Raw genomic sequence first — 17506 nt, forward strand, 5'->3', positions numbered from 1 at the left:
ATTTACTGGGACCTCATTATTTGACATGCTCCCTGCTATATTTTACAAATAACTGTCTGAGGGTCACAGTTTGTGAATATTGGAGCTATGATTTAAACTCTAGGTTTAAGTACCTGGTTCTGCATACCTAATGAATATACAGGTATGTTTCTGGGCCTCTGCAGTTACCTTAATGTGTGGGTAAAAAGGCAAAGAGCTCAGTGGGGTAAGCCACTGAGGTTTAGGGCAGATTCATTCTGGGTCCTAAGCTATTATAGCATGGAATCATGGAAATAACACGGGAGTGGTGGAAAGCGAACTTCATTCTAGTCCTGGCATACTCATTAACCAGAAGAAGACTTTGGGCAGGTCTCCTCCGTCCCTGGCCTCCATTTCATTCATCTAGAAGATAAGAGGCTCAGTGTTGTCTGTAGACCACCTTCTTCAGAATCACTTGAAGGTCTTGTTAAAAGATCCAAATCCCTGGGCCCTATCTCAGAATTAGTGAGTCAGGATCTGGTGTGGGAGACCAGGGGGTTTGCACTTGTAATGAATGCCCCAGTGAAGTGTGGCTAGAGAATCAGTGGGCCAGAGGGTGTCTGGGCTCTCTTTCAGTGCAGATGCTCCATGAGTTTTAGCCTTGAGGGTTTTTTTGTTTGTTTGTTTGTTTTGTTTTGTTTGCGGTGCGCGGGCCTCTCACTGCTGTGGCCTCTCCCGTTGCGGAGCACAGGCTCTGGATGCGCAGGCTCAGCGGCCATGGCTCACGGGCCCAGCCGCTCCGCAGCACGTGGGATCCTCCTGGACCGGGGCACGAACCCGCATCCCCTGCATTGGCAGGTGGACTCTCAACCACTGTGCCACCAGGGAAGCCCTAGCCTTGAGTTTTGACTTCCTCGGGCGTGACTAAAACACGCCAGATGGTGATGTAGAGTCCGTAACTATAAATTACATAAATGAGGTTGCTGCTTCATCAGGCTGTTAAAGCTGTTTTGAAAGAGTTAAGGACAAAACAGATCTTAGATTCTAATGAAGAAAGTTTGCTTGTGATCTAAGATTCAGCCTTTATTTGGAACTGCTTCTAGTTTGTTAAAGTGTACTAATTGCTAACATGCAGCACTAGGTACCTAACACTGTTTTAAGCACTGTATATATACATTTTCTCAATGAATCTTTCCCATTGTGACTGTTGCTAAGTACATCTGGTTAGTTTCCGTGGCTGAGAGTGCACTTTCTAACATAAATTAACATTTTGGTCCCCACTTAAAATTAACTTTACATGGTTCAGAAACTAATGTCTTAATTATTCTTTAAAGGCAATATCTGAATGTGATTTCCTTCTTTCTTTGTCAGAGAATTATGATAGATTTAAACTTTTTTAGTTGGTGTGTAGCACATTCAGGAAGTGCACTGATCATAAGTTTAGCTCAATAATTGATCAAGTGGTGAACATGCCCAGGTAAACAGGTGAAGAAATAGAATGTGATAGCAACCCTGAGTCCCCTTCATACCCCCTCCCAGTCACTACCCACCTATCCAAAGGTAACCGTCACCCCGACTGCTACCATGATAGATTTTTTTTTTAAGTTAACTTTTGTTTTCTTTAACTCAACATAATTTATTGGGCAACTGTTATATGCCTGGTGCTGAGGATACAGGTAGTGAAAGAGGAATCAGCCCTTGCTCCTGGAGCTCACACTCTGCTGGGAAAGGCAGAGTAATTCAGTAAATCACTAATTACAAGTCTTCACTGTGCTGAGTGTTACGAAAGCAGAGGGACATGGGCCTATGGGAGCAGACATCAGGGTGCCCTGGAAAACAGTCATTGGATTTTTGGGAAAGTTTATTTTCTTAAAGATACAATGAGGGGAAAGAGTAAAATGACAAACGTCATATGGATCAGTAAAGGGTTATGTTGTCAGAATGCCAACTTGGGTTTTGTTTTCAACTCTGTAAATGTTAGGACCACTTCATCCTTCCAGAAATAAGATGTGGGATGTGTGATGCTGATGGGGAATATACTGTCTTTGGAGCTGACTCAGAGTTACCAAACTTTATGAGGCTCCAGCTAACACTCAGTGGAAAGGCATGCGAAGTGAGTATACTGCAAACATTGCAAAATAAAAGGGATATGTTTTTCTGTGTGATGAAAACGATTAGATTTTTTTCCATGCATTTCATTTTAGTACAGAGGTTGTAATTACAATTTTAGTTGATTAAGAAGAACTCAGTCACATGTGTGGGTTTAAAACAGGAAATGTTTTGGCGTAGGTGAGCTTCCAGAAAGATTTTAAAGCAGGACAAAACTATGTAGTTTTGTCTATGTAGATGACATTATTAACACTTCTAGGAATAGGCACCTCTTCTTAACCCACTGTCTCTGATATAACTGTCTAGGGTCAGACCTCTGTATAAGACAGGTTCTAGCCTTTATTCTTAAGCAAACCAGCCTACTCTGAGTTATGTTAGTACATAACTTGGGATTTATCTGTATGGAATCACAAATACATTGGGTCAAAGAGAAAATATTGGGAAATGAATCATACTTGTGCAGTCAAGTAAAATATTTTTTATGTTTGTCCAATAGGGACTTGAATGAATTTTAATTTTCACTTATGGCCCAAGGAGACTCATAAAAATTCCACTCTGGAAAGTAAGGGATGGCAATATTAATATCACAAAGTGGAATTTAAGGAAAAGGCATAAATGAACCTAAAAGCGTTGTTTAATGCACATATGGAGGAATACATTCTGCAGTCAATGTGAAACCATTTCTAAACCTCCGGAAGTTCATCGAAAAGTTCCAAGTTTCCATAGTGGACCCCAGCATAAGAAATGATTTAAGTGCATTTTCTCTGGCCTCTTCCTATATCCATGATCTTTGCAGCGCCTCTTATTATGAGGTGGAGTCTGTTCTGACCTCTTGAATTTGGGCTTACTTTGTAATAGAATGTGGCAGAAGTGACAGTTTGCAGGTTTTCAGCCTTGGCCCTGTTTACTTCCTCTTTCTTTCTTGGACCTCTGCTTCTCCATGTAAACAAGCCCAGGCTGATCTGCTGAAGGACGAGAGACCACGTGGAAGAGAGATGTGGGCCCCAGCTTACAGCCAGCCAACCACAAAACACCAGAGAGCCCAGCCGACATCAGCACAGCTGCAGATGCAGCAAAAACTGATGACAGAAGCATGAATGAGCCCAGGTGAGAATAGGTTAACCACCACAAACTGACCTACAGACTCATGAAGAAATTAGTAAGTTCTTATTGTTTAAGACACTGAAATTTGAGGTAGTTTGCTACATAGTAGCAGCTGTGATAAGTATTTCAAACTTTGTACTCTTAAGGAGAATACCTATCCTTTTCAAATGTCCATAACAATTTGTATAATTGACTCTACAAATTTTAGATTCTACAGTTGTAGACTCTAAATTGATTCTACAATTGTAAAATTGATTTACAAAGAAGACCTCACATTCTCTCAAATAAGAATTATATAGACCACTTTTAAAAAAATTTATTTTTGTTTATTTTTGGCTGCATTGGGCCTTTGTTGCTGTGCGTGGGCTTTCTCTAGTGATGAGCAGGGGCTACTCTTTGTTGCGATGTGCGGGCTTCTTATCACAGTGGCTTCTTTTGTTGCAAAGCACGGGCTCTAGGTGCACGGGCTTCAGTAGTTGTGGCATGTGAGCTCAGTGGTTGTGACATGAGTGCAGTAGTTGTGGCTCGTGGGCTCTAGAGCACAGGCTCAGTAGTTGTGGTGCATGGGCTTAGTTGCTCTGCGGCATGTGGGACCTTCCTTGGCCAGGGCTCGAACCCATGTACCCTGCATTGGCAGGTGGATTCTTAACCACTGCGCCACCAGGGAAGCCCTAGGTCACTTTTTAAAATCATACTGCCCTAAAACCAGAAATTTGTTCTTAAAAAGAAAGTTTAAGCATAATCTACTTGATAATAAAACACTCCTAATTCTTGGTTCTTTGGGGGAAAGAATCATTGAAATGGACAGATCTTGTAAGTCCAGTAAGAAATACAAATGATACAAATAGCCAAGACTTGGAAGTGACCTAAATATCTGTTAGTTGGTGAATGGATAAAGAAGATGTGGTATATATATACAATGGAATACTACTCAGCCATAAAAAATAATGAAATAATGTCATTTGCAGCAATATGGATGGACCTAGAGATTATCATAGTAAAGTAAGTCAGAAAGAAAGACAAATACCATATGATATCACTTTTATGTGGAATCTAATATATGACACAAATGATTTACAAAACAGAAACAGACTCACAGATGTAGAAAACAAACTTAGGGTTACCAAAGGGGAAAGGGGGTGGGGGAGGGATAAATTAGGAGTTTGGGATTAGCATATACAAACTACTATATATAAAATAGGTAAATAATAAGGTCTTACTGTATAGCACAGGGAACTATATTCAATATCTTGTAATTATAATGGAAAAAATAAGGAAAAGTATATGTATATACGTATCTGAATCACTTTGCTGTATACCAGACACTAACATAACCTTGTAAATCAACTATACTTCAATTTAAAAAAATACAAATGAAAAAATACGTATGAGACAAGGGCATAAAACATACAGAAAAAATTTAAAATTCTTTGTAGGAATGAGCTGGATCATTCTATTTCTCTGTACAGTTCTGGATTAGAATTGATCAAAAGATGAACTTGAGTCATAATTGGGAGTTAGAAGTGGTTCTCTTACAATCATTTTGGCATCTTGATACCTATCACAGTGGTGCCTCAGTCTAAGACACCACACTAAGGTAGCAAGTGTCCCATTCCAACATCTTGTTAGACTAATTTAAGCATGGGTATCAGTGACTGGCAGAAATGTCATAGGACTGAACCTTAGCTATAAAGGAGTATAGAAATGTACTTTCTAGTTTTCTAGCCTCTTAAAACATGTCAGTGTCCTACAGCCAATTATAGTTGAACAAGTCAGGTTTATTGTTGCAGCAAGGTAGAAGACACACTGTGGGGAACCATGGGGAATCCTCAGCAAGAGGATATTAGGATTTGGGCTTTGGTTGAGTGACTTTATAGGATTTGGGCTTTGGTTGATTGAGTTGTGGAGAGACTAAGGAAGCTAAGGTTTGCTCTGGATTGGATGCCATCAGAAAGTGTGTGGGGGGGAATTCTATGATTATCTCAAATTTTATACATAGGGAGGGTAGACTAGGGTGAGGAAACAGGTGTCATTAATTGATAAAGAATTAACAGTCACTCATTTTAGCAAAAAGAGGGTGATGTTTGGTATTATGTGGATGGCACAGCAACCTTATTTTTGTCTGTGTTTAGACAAAATTATGTTGTGGACTTGCTCTATCTGATTTAATCATGTTCTCAGAATGACCTTGTATGAGTTGGTATTCTGTGAGATACCTGGTTTACGTCCAAAAGGAGAATAATGGCATTGAGTGCCTGGCCAGCTTCCGAATGTCAGGGGCTGTTCCTTTCTCTTCTTTTTCAAGTACAGCCTGGAGGGGAATTTGACTGACTGCTCAGTAAGCGAATTTGTTGTATCTGCCTCAGGTTTCATCATACTTAATGATGAAGCTCTGGAGTTTCCCACCAAAGTCAGGTACAAGTCAAGTATGCCCACTATCCATGGTTATTTAATATTTCCCAAAAGTTTAGTCAAAGCAGTAAGATAAAATGAAATAAGAGAAAAATCTTTGGAAAGGAAGAGACAGATTATTACTTGCGTATAATTACCTCCCTAGGAACCGAAGAAAACCAACTGAAGAATTATTAGAAGTAAGGAGAGTTCAGTAAGGCAGCTGGTTACAAAATTAGTATATAAAAGTCAATGCTTATGCTTTAAATCAACAATCATCAGAATATACAATTTTAAAAAGGCATTAAAATAGAGAATAAAATAGAAATTATCTAGGAATAAACTTGACATAAGAAAAGTATGCAGGACCCATATAAATAAAACTGTAAAACTTTCCTGGGAGACTTGAAGACTTAAATAAATGGTAGGGCATACCACATTCTTGGATGGCATAACTCAATAATTCAGCCATTTCAATTCTAATAAAAGTGTCAAAAGTATTTTTCTTTTTAATTAGACAATATAATCCTAAGGTCACCTGGGAAGCTTAATAAAAGGCTGAAGAATTTTTAGAAGATTGAGAGGTGACTTACACTGCTAGAAAGAAATATTTATTATAAAAGTAGCATGATTCTTGTGTAAGAATAAAAATAGCCCGCCAAACAGGCTCAAGTATATACATATGATTTAGGATAAAGGTGGAATTGAAATGTTCTTACATTTCTGCTTAAGATACAGAAAGCTGCTAAGCACATCGCTTCTGTCCTAATAATGAGAAACTGACAGATAAACTACAAAATCGTTACTTTTGTTGAGCTCATGAGAAAGATGAGGTTGTGAGGCAACCAAGTAACCTCACTCAGAAGAGAGACAAGCCCCTCTGAGGAGAAATGGGCTTCACAACTGTCTTCATTCTGGCAGAGCATGGTGAGGAGAGGCACAGCCACTATCCATGTGGGGAGAAGAAATCAGCTAAATTGTAACACAAAATCCATGTGTGGGTGAGTGTGTAAATCTGGGAAAGCTGAGGTAGAAGAGGAGTTCCCACTCAGCTACAAACTCTCTTCCACAGACTTTCACCAGGTGCTCACAAGAAATATTGGGTGCAGGGCAGGAAGCTGGCCCTCTTGAGCCCACCTCTGAGGTCCAGGCAGAGGGAGGCAATCAATGGATGTTGGGGACACAAAATGCCATTGGCTTCCCTGGATTTTCCTCCTTTAGGTATCAAAAGCTCTAAGCTACTGGGGGTAGGGCAGCAAACTCAGTTACCCACAGGGTTCACAGTGATCAGTGGATGTGAGGCCCAAGGCCCTGCCTTCTAACCTGGACAATTTTCCCTGGACAGTAGACTACAACCTCAAGTCTCTGGAGTGGCAGAGTCTATTACTCCCAGGGCAGATGGACCAAGATGTGTTGCTTAGTATCTGCATGAAAAGCACTTGATAACATTGAACATCCATTTATGATAAAAACTCAGCAAACTAGAACTTCCTCAATCTGATAAAGGACATCTACAAAAACCCTATGGCTACCATTATACTTAATGCTGGAAGATTGAATCTATAAATTGTGGTACGTCCCTACAATGGAATACTTCTCATCAATAAGATGGATGAACTACTGATACAAGCAGCAGCATGGATGAATCTCAAAAGCATTACGGTAAGTGAAAAAGCCAGACTCAGAAGGCTTGAAAAAACATTGGGAAAAAAAAAGGCTATACATTGTATAATTATATTCGGTTGACATTTGGGAAAAGGCAAAACTGTATGGACAGAGAACAGATCGGTGGTTTCCAGGAGCTGGCAGGTGGGGATGGGGGATTGACTACAAAAGGGCACAAGCAAACTTTTTGGGATGATGGAAATACTCCATCTATATGTCTTGATTGTTGTGACTACGCATTATGTATTTGTCAAAATTCATGGCATTATAATCTTAAAGAGGATGAATTACATCTTGAGAGATCTGACTTTAAAAAACTGATTCAGGGGCTTCCCTGGTGGCGCAGTTGTTGAGAGTCCGCCTGCCGATGCAGGGGACACGGGTTCGTGCCCCGGTCCGGGAAGACCCCACATGCTGTGGAGCAGCTAGGCCCGTGAGCCATGGCCGTTGAGCCTGCACTTCCGGAGCCTGTGCTTCGCAACGGGAGAGGCCACAACAGTGAGAGGCCTGCGTACCGCAAAAAAAAAAAAAAAAAAAAAAACTGATTCAGGAAGAAAGTATTATGCTAAACAGTGCTGAAAAAATAGATAAACCATTTGTGGAAAATTAACTTTTGATTCCTCACATCGTATGATAAGATAAATTCCAAATGGATTATAAATAAGAGTGAATAAAAATCAAACCATTAGAAACTTAAAAACATGCAGAAAAGATAGGTGATGAATACATATGAGAGCAAAGAATAAAGTAAAACGAGGAAGTGAAGACTGAAACAGGATAGTGATTATCAAAAGATAAAAGGAGTGAGTCCTTGAGAAAGAACCCATTGTAGGAATTTCTGGCTTCTCTCTCTCTCCCTCTGTCCCTCCTTCCCTCCCTCCACTCTCCCTTCCTCCTCCTCTTCCCTCCCTCGTTTCCTCTCTCTCCCTCCTCTCCCTCACTCTCCATCCCAGTAATATGGATAGCAATTATGTGAACATTTGTTTTATGATTGTTCATCACACTGTGCAGCCCTCTGTATAGGTACCATATTTTATAATTTTTAAAAAGGTAAAACTTGGGTTCCAAATGTAATTTCCTATATTTTACACACAGAGGATTTAGGCACAGAGGATCCAAGTCCATTGGTGAAGATAATCCATTTCCTCATCCAATTCCCCATTCCCTATCCAATGCTCTGCCAGCCAAAGCAACCACATGGTTCAGCACAGGTTAAAAGACTGTGAACCTTATAAACCAAACCCAGTTTAAAAGAACCTAGGTTGCAGTTATGAGGTGTATAATAAAAAATTAAACAAATATGGGTGAAATCAATCTGGCTTGGAATGGAGAAAGGCTTTTTAAATATCAAAGTAAAGGCAGAAGACATAAGGAAAAGATGGATAGGTTTGATTACTCCCAAGTTAAAAATGATGTACAGGGCTTCCCTGGTGGCGCAGTGGTTGAGAGTCCGCCTGCCGATGCAGGGGACACGGGTTCGTGCCCCGGTCCGGGAAGATCCCACATGCTGCGGAGTGGCTGGGCCGGTGAGCCATGGCCGCTGAGCCTGCGCGTCCGGAGCCTGTGCTCCGCAGCGGGAGAGGCCACAGCAGGGAGAGGCCCGCGTACCGCAAAAAAAAAAAAAAAAAAAAAAAAAAAATGATGTACATAAGATCAGGAACGAGACAAGGCTGCCCACTCTCACCACTCTTATTCAACTTAGTTTTGGAAGTTTTAGCCACAGCAATCAGAGAAGAAAAGGAAATAAAAGGAATCCAAATTGGAAAAGAAGAAGTAAAGCTGTCACTGTTTGCAGATGACATGATACTATACATAGAGAATCCTAAAGATGCTACCAGAAAACTACTAGAGCTAGTCAATGAATTTGGTAAAGTAGCAGGATACAAAATTAATGCACAGAAATCTCTGGCATTCCTGTACACTAATGATGAAAAATCTGAAAATGAAATCAAGAAAACACTCCCATTTACCATTGCAACAAAAAGAATAAAATATCTAGGAATAAACCTACCTAAGGAGACAAAAGACCTGTATGCAGAAAATTATAAGACACTGATGAAAGAAATTAAAGATGATACAAATAGATGGAGAGATATACCATGCTCCTGGATTGGAAGAACCAATATTGTGAAAATGACTCTACTACCCAAAGCAATCTACAGATTCAATGCAATCCCTATCAAACTACCACTGGCATTTTTCACAGAACTAGAACAAAAAATTTCAAAATTTGTTTGGAAAAACAAAAGACCCTGAATAGCCAAAGCAATCTTGAGAACGAAAAACGGAGCTGGAGGAATCAGGCTCCCTGACTTCAGACTATACTACAAAGCTACAGTAATCAAGACAGTGTGGTACTGGCACAAAAACAGAAAGATAGATCAATGGAACAGGATAGAAAGCCCAGAGATAAACCCACACACATATGGTCAACTTATCTTTGATAAAGGAGGCAGGAATGTACAGTGGAGAAAGGACAGGCTCTTCAATAAGTGGTGCTGGGAAAACTGGACAGGGACATGTGAAAGTATGAGATTAGATCATTCCCTAACACCATACACAAAAATAAGCTCAAAATGGATTAAAGACCTAAATGTAAGGCCAGAAACTATCAAACTCTTAGAGGAAAACATAGGCAGAACACTCTGTGACATAAATCACAGCAAGATCCTTTTTGACCCACCTCCTAGAGAAATGGAAATAAAAACAAAGATAAACAAATGGGACCTAATGAAACTTCAAAGCTTTTGCACAGCAAAGGAAACCATAAACAAGACCAAAAGACAACCCTCAGAATGGGAGAAAATATTTGCAAATGAAGCAACTGACAAAGAATTAATCTCCAAAATTTATAAGCAGCTCATGCAGCTCAATAGCAAAAAAACAAACAACCCAATCCAAAAATGGGCAGAAGACTTAAATAGGCATTTCTCCAAAGAAGATATACAGACTGCCAACAAACACATGAAAGAATGCTCAACATCATTAATCATTAGAGAAATGTAAATCAAAACTACAATGAGATATCATCTCACACCAGTCAGAATGGCCATCATCAAGAAATCTAGAAACAATAAATGCTGGAGAGGGTGTGGAGAAAAGGGAACACTCTTGCACTGCTGGTGGGAATGTGAATTGGTACAGCCACTATGGAGAACAGTATGGAGGTTCCTTTAAAAACTAAAAATAGAACTACCATATGACCCAGCAATCCCACTGCTAGGCATATACCCTGAGAAAACCATAATTCCAAAAGAGACATGTACCAAAATGTTCATTGCAGCTCTATTCACAATAGCCCGGAGATGGAAACAACCTAAGTGTCCATCATCGGATGAATGGATAAAGAAGATGTGGCACATATATACAATGGAATATTACTCAGCCATAAAAAGAAATGAAACTGAGCTATTTGTAATGAGGTGGATAGACCTAGAGTCTGTCATACAGAGTGAAGTCAGAAAGAGAAAGACAAATACCGTATGCTAACACATATATATGGAATTAAAAAAAATGTCATGAAGAACCTAGGGGTAAAATAGGAATAAAGACACAGACCTACTGAGAATGGACTTGAGGATATGGGGAGGGGGAAGGGTAAGCTGTGACAAAGCGAAGGAGAGGCATGGACATATATACAGTACCAAACGTAAGGTAGATAGATAGTGGGAAGCAGCTGCATAGCACAGGGAGATCAGCTCGGTGCTTTGTGACCACCTGGAGGGGTGGGTTAGGGAGGGTGGGAGGGAGGGAGACGCAAGAGGGAAGGGATGTGGGAACAGATGTATATGTATGACTGATTCACTTTGTTATAAAGCAGAAACTAATAAAAAAAATGGTAAAAAAAATTTTTTTTAATGTACAAATTTTAAAACATCAAAGCAAAAATTGAAAGACAACATACAGTTGGGGAAAATGTTTTAAAAATATATGGCAGGGCACTTCCCTGGTGGCGCAGTGGTTAAGAATCCGCCTGCCAATGCAGGGGATGTGGGTTCGATCCCTGGTCTGGGAAGATTCCCCACATACTGCAGAGCAACTAAGCCTGTGCACCACAACTACTGAGCCTGTGCTCTAGAGCCCGCAAGCCACAACTACTGAGCCCATGTGCCACAACTACTGAAGCCCACATGCCTAGAGCCTGTGAGAAGCCACCGTAATGAGAAGCCCGCGCACCACAACGAAGAGTAGCCCTCACTCCCTGCAACTAGAGAAAGCCTGCCCGCGGCAACGAAGACCCAACGCAGCCAAAAATAAATAAATTTATTTATTACAGGGTTAACATTCTTGAAATGCAAAGAGCCCTACAATCGATGAGACCAATACTGCAGTAGAAAAACAGGCAAGAAATATGGATAGAGCATTTTTTTTTATAAAGAATATTCTTAGCAGATTTTTTTTTATTAGTTTCTGCTTTATAACAAAGTGAATCAGTCATACATATACATCTGTTCCCACATCCCTTCCCTCAGATAGAGCATTTTTAAGGGAAGAAATACATATTACTAATAGACATTTAAAAATATTCATTCTCCCTAGTAATCAAGTAGTTACACATTAAAAGTGTGTACCTGTCACATATATAATTGTCCAGGATTAAAAAGAAGGGAAACGTCCAGAATTGGAAAGTTGTAGAGAAAAGAACACTCTGAAACACTTGGTAGGAAAGCAGTCCAGCAACCTTAACAAGAGCCTCAAAAATTGTCTATTCTTTGATTTAACAAGATATGTACAAAGATATTCATAATGAAGATAACTGGAAATGACCTAAAACATTCCAATGATGGGGAACTGGCTAGGTTATGTTCCCTTTGTGTACCTGGGCGTTTTCTAGCTAAAATGCGCACCATTGTGTGACTTAGAAAAAAGGCTCCTCTTATTCCACGGGGACCCCACCCCACACCAGGCCTACCAGCTTGTGCAGGCAACAACTTGGACAGCAGAGATTATGGCTCTGATACACACAATGTGATGGTGTGCTATGGAGTCATTAAAGCACATTTTTGAATGACATAGGGATAGGTTCACTATGCTATCAATGACATAAAATGTGAAGTGTTAAAACTAATTACTAGTTATTATTTAAAACATAAGTTTTTCAGTGTGTACAACATGAGTCCAATTTTAAAAAGAGCAAGTAGTAATATGCATAGAAAACTAGGGGAAAAAAACAAACCTAGAAGGATGTATACCAATATTTTTAAGCGTATTATATCTGGTTGATAAGATTATAGGTAATTTTTATTTTTCCTTTTTGCTTTTCTATATTTTTGACATTTTCTAGGTAGAATGTATATTACTTAGGTAATTAGGAAAAAACCCAGTAAAATAAAAAATCTCACTTAGAGTACTGAGCAGAACCAGGTGAAAAATGCAGCTTAGCCAGGAGAAATGTGTGCTTTTGGCTACTTTCATTACCTTGAGTTTCACCTAAATGCTTAAGCATTATAAATGGAGAGAAAAATCAGTAGAGAGCGGCTATTTAAAATGACATTCAGTGACAGTTGTGAAAATGTGACCACATTAGAACACTGAAACGAGATGAGCTTATGTGACACAGGCCATTCTTGATGTGCAGGTTGAACCCGAGCAAAATGCTTCTGACCCAGCCCTGCTCATCACAGATGTTAAGGGGCCAAAGGAAGCTTGGCACGGGTTAAGGGACAGATGGAGAAGGCAGTGGGAAGCCTTGGTTAAGTCATAGGAGCATGGGAACTCCTCTACCCTCCACCCAGTGATTCAAGTGGGAGATAAAGGCAGAGCGGTCTTTTTGGAGTTTGTGCTTAAGCCTAACTTTATTACGTGGCTAGTTACTTCTTTATATCAGAGTTCCCTGTTCTGATAAGGTGTTTGCTGCAAAGTGAGAGTGTTAAATGTGGCATTTCCGTTAATGGTTTGTTTTCCCTGAAGCCAGTGGTGTTAATTATCTGTGTTGATTGAGAGGAGAAAGCCCATGACAGAGTGAAATATACAGATGTCTTTGCCCTCTCTCTCTTCTTCTCTAATATTTCCCTCCACTGCTTACAACCCTCCAGTGATTCCTCACAGGCTTCAGGACAAAGTGTAAACTCTTCATCTTGGCATAAAAGATCTGCTTTTCATTCTAGTACCTTCGCTCAGCACCACATACTCCAACCACACCAAAGTAGCTTCGTCCTCTAAAAACACGTGGCATGTTATCTCATGTGTGGGGACATTTATCATCTTGCTAATATTATCCACTGCCTACTATGTGCCAGGCATTGTGCTAAATGTATTATCTTCTGCCTCATAACAATCCTATCTTGTAGGCTTGAATATTGTCTCCATTTTCTAAATGAGAAGCCTGAGGTTCAAAGAAATTAAATAACTTTCCTAAGGGTCACCCAGTGAGTTAGTAGCACAGTTAGAATTTGAACCCAGGTTTTTTTTTTCTTCGCCACTTTATTGAGGTATGACTGACGTACAAAAAGCTATAGGTATTTAATGTATATAACTTGAAGTGTTTGGAGATAAGTATACACCTGTGAAACTACCATTACTGTCAGAGCCATAAACTTACCCATCTCCTCCTCCCAGCCCTTGAACCCAGGTTTGACTCGAAAGCTTGAATACTTTTTTTTTTAATTGACGTATAATATATGCAACACAAAACTTACCATTTTAACTATTTTAAGTGTACATTTTTATGGCATTAGGTGCACTTACATTGTTGTGCAACCAACACCACCATCCATCTCCAGAACTTTTTATCTTCTCCAACTGAAACTCTGTATCCGGTAAACACGAACTCCCCATTTCTCCCTCCTCCCAGCCCCTGGCAACCACTATGCTACTTTCTGTCTCTGTGAATCTTCCCACTCTAATAAGCACCTCATATATGGGGAAATCATACATTATTTGTCCTTTTGTGACTGACTTATTTAATGTAGCATAATGTCTTCAAGGTTCATCCATGCTATAGCATGTTTCAGAATTTCTTTCCTTTGCCAGGCTGAACAATATTCCATTGTATGAATATATCGTATTTTGTTTATTCATTCACCCTTCAGTGGAGGCTTGTGTTGCTTCCACCTTTTGGCTACTGTGAATATTGGTGCTGTGAACACGAGTGGACAAATATCTGTTCAAGTCCCTGCTTTCACTTCTCTTGAGTATTTATACATATTTATATATTTATATAGAATTGCTGGATCATATGGTAATCCTATGTTTTGTGACGCGGACATGGTTGAAGATTGTAGACCAGTCATTTTTTAGAATCTCCTTCAGTTTGGTCTTGACCAGTTTCTTCATGGTTAGACTCAGGTTATGTGTTTTGACTGGACTGTCACAGATGCTTTTTTTTTCTTTTAATCACACCCCACAGGGTGGCACACGATGTCTATTTGGTTATTGGCATTTTTTTTGTTAAGTTACTCTCTTTTTTAAAATAATTATTTATTTTTGGCTGCGTTGGGTCTTAGTTGCAGCACATGGGATCTTTCGTTGCAGCATGCAGGCTCCTTTGTTGCAGTGCATGGGCTTCTCTCTAGTTGTGGTGCACAGGCTCCAGAGTGCTTGGGCTCTGTAGTTGTGGCACATGGGCTGTCTAGTTGTGGCACGCGGGCTCAATAGTTGCAGCGCATGGGCTTAACTGCCCCGTGGCATGTGGGATCTTAGTTCCCCGACCAGGGATCAAACCTGCATCCCCCACATTGGAAGGCAGATTCTTAACCACTGGACCACCAGAGGAGTCCCTGGTTATTGGTATTTTTAACTTTGATTCACTTATTGTGCTGCTGTCTGCCAGGTGTCTCTACTGTAAAATTATTGTAAAGTCTCTTTGTAATTAATAAGTATCTTGTGAGGAGATACTTTGAGACTATGTAAGTATCTCTTTCCTCATCAATCTCTCACCCACTAGAGTTTAGCATCCTTTAATGTTTCTTGATTGAATTAAACATTACTATGATGGTTAGTAAATGGTTATTTTCTAATAACCATTATTTCTTTTGCATTTATTAGTTGTTTACTATAAAGAATAGCTTTCTTTTCTAATTTATTTATTCATTTATTTCTATCAGTATAGCTTCATGAGTACTTACTTTATTCACTGTATACTAATCTGTTGCTATCAGTATTTCTTTTCATGCTCAAGATGTCCCAGATTTGGCCAGTGGGAGCCATTGCAAGTTGCTTCCTGTGTCCTTTTGACATTTCTTCATCGTTTGAGGACTTTCTTACTTTATGACACAAAAAGATGTTCCAGGCTCATCTTATTATTTCCCTGGATTCAGTGATTTGAGGAGAGCATATTCATCTGTAGAAATAAAGCCACCCCTAAATGTCAAAAATGCAAAAACAGGGTGTTACCAGGTAGCTTCACATGCATCCACCACCAGCGAGCCCCATGGGTTTGGGATTTCACCCCTGGTTTGTTACCGGATTCGTGAGTCCAAAAGAAGACATGTGCATTTTATGGCCAATTAAATATCAGCTGTAAACTTGAGCATCCCTGAGGGGGGCGCAGAAAGCAACTGGCACCGATCTCTGCTGCAGGATTGTTTGCTTTCCTTCTCTAGGATACTCTACGGCCTGCTGGAATGGGAGCTCTGTTTAGAGAGAAAACTGTTTTTACATATTTCTCTCTAATGGTAATAGAAGTGAAACTATTGTTGTGAAAAGACACTAGGTTTAGACTACACCATATGGCAGTGAGAGGCGTTCATCACTACAGCGTCTAACGGCTGAACTGAAAAAAGCCCATATTTCTGCATTTTTGGAGAATTAACCCCTGACTGCCAGAAACACCCATTGTAGCAGCTCTTCAGCCATGTAATTTAAAATAATTACTAATTAAATGAGAATAAAATAGAGTCCATAATAGTAATAATCATCACTGTAACCCAAGTTACTGTTTGTTGGAGCATTACCTAGGGGAAGATGCTTGCCAAAGGGAGGAAGAATGGCCGGGGAGCCTCCAGCTTCATCATTACTGCTGAGGTAAGGAATCGGGATCTTTCTGGGGTGCTTGGCAGCTACACACCTAATTTTATATTCCATCAATATTGCTGATCTCATGTTGTTTCAAGGAATTTGCCCACTAATACAGCAGGCAGTGTGCCATTGAAAACTGAGTATGGGAACAGCTGTATGGCACTTGTCAGTGGATTTGTATCACTGCAGGAAACAACTCAAGCAATTACCTTGTCTTCGACAGGTGTCACTCTCAGCCCCATCTCAGGAAAAGCAAGGCCCCTTTGTAAGGGTGCCGTTGGGTGCGAACGTCCCAATGGTTATGAGCAGGTATGTGGGATAGTGGAGGTGGGACGTGTTTCACGTTACTGTACAAAGGCCTGTCTGGGTGTCTAAGAAAGTAAAAGGTGGGGGCTGTTTGGGTTAAAGGCAGGGTTTCTGCTTCCCGTTGTTTGGGTGATTTAAAAGAACATGCATTCCTTTGTTTATTCACTCATCAACAAGTGCATACCTACTATGTGCCAGACATTGCAATAAGTGCTGGGACTGTGGATCAAGGCAGACTTGGGCGCTGACCTCAGGCATCTGACCGTCTCGTGGGTAGTGAGGGATATAAAATAGAGGCATGCAGAAAGTGCCAGGGGGCTAAGAGAGCACTTGACAGGAGAGAAGAGGCGTTCTTTTTGCAATGTGGCAACTGTGAAGCACCCTTGAGGAAGTTCCATTTATGCTAAGGCCTAAAGTCTAAAGAGTGTTTGGCCTGCAAAGGATGAGGGGAGAATGTTCCAGGCAAAGGCCCTGCATGAGGATGGAACCTGGTTAGTTTGAGGAACTAATGGAAGTACAGAGTGTGAGGAGAAGCACAGAAGTACAGAGTGAGGGAGGATGTGGCACAAGAATTTGGCAAGGTCACCTGGCTTCAGAGTGAGGAGTCCACATTGGATTCTGAGTGCAAGGGGAAGCTTGAAGCTGAAGGGTAGTAGGACCCGGTTTAGGTCTGTAAAAGCCCAGTCTGGCTGCTAGTGGAGAAATGCCTGGAGGGCTCGGGGCTTGAGTGTGGAGGTACCAGGACTGGCTCCCGGCTCTCTGGCTGGAGCCCCTGAGTGAATGGATGTACTGTATGCTCAGGTGGGAAATATCAGAGGGTAACTATATCTGGGCGTTATAATACTCAGATTTTTCTTATTGTGGTAATACATGTCTTACCACAATAAGAAAAATCTGAGTATTGGCAACCATCATTCTACTTTCTGTCACCATGAATTTGACTGCTCTAGGTACCTCATATAATCGTATAGTATTTGTCCTTTGGTTACTGGCTTATTCCACTCGGACAATGTCT

Source organism: Mesoplodon bidens (assembly GCF_964165515.1).
Source record: "Mesoplodon bidens genome assembly, chromosome: 4".
NCBI lineage: Eukaryota > Metazoa > Chordata > Mammalia > Artiodactyla > Ziphiidae > Mesoplodon > Mesoplodon bidens.